Here is a 3359-nt window from a genome sequence, read left to right on the forward strand (position 1 = left end):
TCAAATTTTTGTTTTTATATCCTTCAGGTAAATATCTAGTAGTGCAATTGCTGGGTCATAGGGTGGTTCTGTTTTTAACTTTTTGAGGAACCGCCATACTGTTTTCCAGAGTGGCTGCATCAGTTTGCATTCCCACCAACAGTGTAAGAGGGTTGCACTTTCTATGCATCCTCGCCAACACGTGTTGTTGCCCGAGTTGCTAATTTTAGTCATTCTGACAGGTGTGAGGTGGTATCTCATTGTGGTTTTGATTTGCATTTCCCTGATGATGAGTGATGTGGAGCATGTTTTCATGTGCCTGTTGGCCATCTGGATGTCTTCTTTGGAAGTGTCTATTCATGTCTTCTGCCTATTTCCTACCTGGATCATTTGTTTTTTGGGTGTTGAGTTTGATGAGCCCTTTATAGGTTTTGGATACTAGCCATTCATCAGATATGTCATTTGCAAATATCTCTACCCATTCCATAGGCTGCCTTTCAGTTTTGTTGATTTTTTGCCGTCACTGTGCAGAAGCTTTTTATCTTGATGGGGTCCCAATAGTTCATGTTTGCTTATGTTTCCCTTGCCTTTGGAGATGTGTCTAGTAAGAAGTTGCTGTGGCCGAGGTCAAAGAGCTTGCTGCCTGTGTTCCCCTGTAGGATTTTGATGGTTTCCTTACTCACATTTAGGTCTTTCATCCATTTTGAATTTATTTTTGTGTTGGTGTAAGAAAGTGGTCCAGCTTCATTCTTCTGCATGCTGCTGTCCAGTTTTCCCAACATCTTTTGTTGAAGAGACTGTCTTTTTTCCTTTGGATTTTCTTTCCTGCTTTGTTAATGATTAGTTGACCATATAGTTGTGTGTCCATTTCTGGGTTTTCTATTCTGTTCCATTGATATATGCGTCTGTTTTTGTGCCAGTACCCTACTGTCTTGATGACCACAGCTTTGTAATATAGCTTGAAGTCTGGGGAATTGTGATGCCTCCAACTTGTCTTTTTCAGGATTTCTTTGGCTATTCAGGGTCTTTGTGGTTCCATACAAATTCTGGGATTGTTTGTTCTAGTTCTGTGAAAAATGCTGGTGTTATTTTGATAGGGATTGCATGAAATGTGTAGATTGCTTTGGGTAATATACTGAGAATTACAGTCTTATGGTTTTTGATTGATGAGAATCATAATATGGATATGAACATAACAGCTTTTATTATTCAGTATGTTGTATGTGGTGAGAATTAAAAATATGTTTATTTATAGTTATTTTTACAAAGAAGGAGAAAAAGATATTGAGAAAGAGGCTCATCGGTGCTTGTCAGTTAAATTGGAGAAGCAGCCTGGTGACCTTGATGTCAGGGTCGGTTACTATTCTGAAAAAATAGTGCTAATAAGCGAATAAGAGCTAATAAACCTAGCATTTTGGAAAGGATTTGTGGCTGACTCTACTTTCCAAAGATGTTTGCAGCAAAATCTCCCATCCCACAAGCTCTCTCTCCTCAGGCTTCCCCATGACACATCTCCCGTGGAGAGGTGGGGGTTGTCTCAGTCTATTCGAGCTGCTTTAACAAATTACCATAGACCATGTGCCTTAAACAGCAAACACTTATTTCTCTGTTCTGGAAGCTGGTAAGCTGCTAGCCTGAGACCCAGGTGCCAACATGTCAGGTTCCGGTGAGAGCCCTCTTCTGGGCTATAGGTGCTCACTTCTCACTGTATCCTCACGTGGCAGAGAAAAAGGGAACCAGCTGCATGACCTCTGTTTACGAGGGCTCCACTCTCATGACCTAAGTTACCTCCCAAAGACCCCACCTCCAAATACCATCGCACTGGGGATTGGATTTCAACATACGAATTTTGGAGGGACACAGACATTCAATCCAGAACAGGTCTGTGTTCCCTCCCCTTGCATCTAGATGGCCTTGTGATTTTTTTTTAAATTTTGTTTTAAAGTTTATTTATTTTGAGAGAGAGAGTGGGATAGCAGCAGCAGCAGAGAGAGAGAGAGAGAGAGACAGAGAGAGAGAGAGAGAGAGAGAGAGAGAGAATCCCAAACAGGCTCCACACTGTGAGTGCAGCGCCCAATGTGGGACTTGAACTCATGAACTGCGAGATCATGACCTGAACTGAAGTTTGATGCTTAACTGACTGAGCCACTCAGGTGCCCCTAGATGGCCTTGTGATTATAATGAAGGTGATCCCATGTGACTTTTGATGCTTGGCTATAAAAGGAGATACAAAGAAAAGAAAAGAAAAGAAAAGAAAAGAAAAGAAAAGAAAAGAAGAAAAGAAAAGAAAAGAAAAGAAAAGAAAAGAAAAGAAAAGAAAAAAGAAAAAGGCAGTCTTTAACATTCGAAGCTGGCCTGGCACTCATAGCTAGGCCATTTTTTTCTGTTATTGGACATAAACAATCTCACAGAGTACCGTCCAAAGATAAGATTATTCTGAGACCATGATAAAATGAGACAGAGCAATGCCAGTTCATAATTTTATCTAAGCAAAAAACAGGATCACTGTGCCACCCACAAAACACCAACTCCCTTCTCTCTTGGTCAAAATGAATGGCTGCTGCCTCTTTAGCAATTGTGGTTTTGTCCCCACCCTGTTGTGCCCTCTTTATACGTAAGATGTAGTTTTTTTAATGTGTATTTATTTTGAGAGAGAGAGAGAGAGAGTCTGTGTGTGTGCATGAGTGCATGAACAGCTGCCTTTGAGTGGGGAAGGGGCAGAGAGAGAGAATCTAAAGCAGGCTCCACATACCCAGCACAGAGCCCAATACAGAGCCTGACGTGGGGCTCGATCTCACAAACCGTGACATCATGACCTGAGCCAAAATCAAGAGGTGGATGCTTAACCGACTGAGCCATCCAGGTGCCCCAACATTTATTGATTGAGATGCCAATCAGAACTGCATCCAGTCTGACAGCATTCAACCCAGAATAAATCCTTCCTTCCTTACATCCTTCCTCAAATCATTCAAACAAAGCCCCAAGCCTATTCTTTCTAACATCCTCTTACAGAGACAGCCAGTGGTTCTCCCAGAGGCCTTTCTCCCTCGCTGCAAGGAGTAATAAGCTCAGCTTGTTTAACTATGTGTATATTCTTGGTGGCCTTTGGCTGGAGGACATTAACAACGTTTTGGCTTTTTCTTTCTCTGGGGACACTAGCTTAGAGGTGGGAGGAACCACCTGCCATATACGCAGACTAACTACCTCAAAGTTACCAGGCTGTGAGGAAGCCCAATTTTAGCCCGCACCAGGAGACGACACAGAACTCAGTGAAGAGTGAGTCTGGTCAGTCCCTGGATGCTCCAGCCCCACCACCCCTCGACACCCCCACCTTCCTGCTTCAGCTACCTTCTGACTGCAACTGCATGAAAGGCCATAAG

Source organism: Panthera uncia, chromosome D1 (genome assembly GCF_023721935.1).
Source record: "Panthera uncia isolate 11264 chromosome D1, Puncia_PCG_1.0, whole genome shotgun sequence".
Taxonomy (NCBI): domain Eukaryota; kingdom Metazoa; phylum Chordata; class Mammalia; order Carnivora; family Felidae; genus Panthera; species Panthera uncia.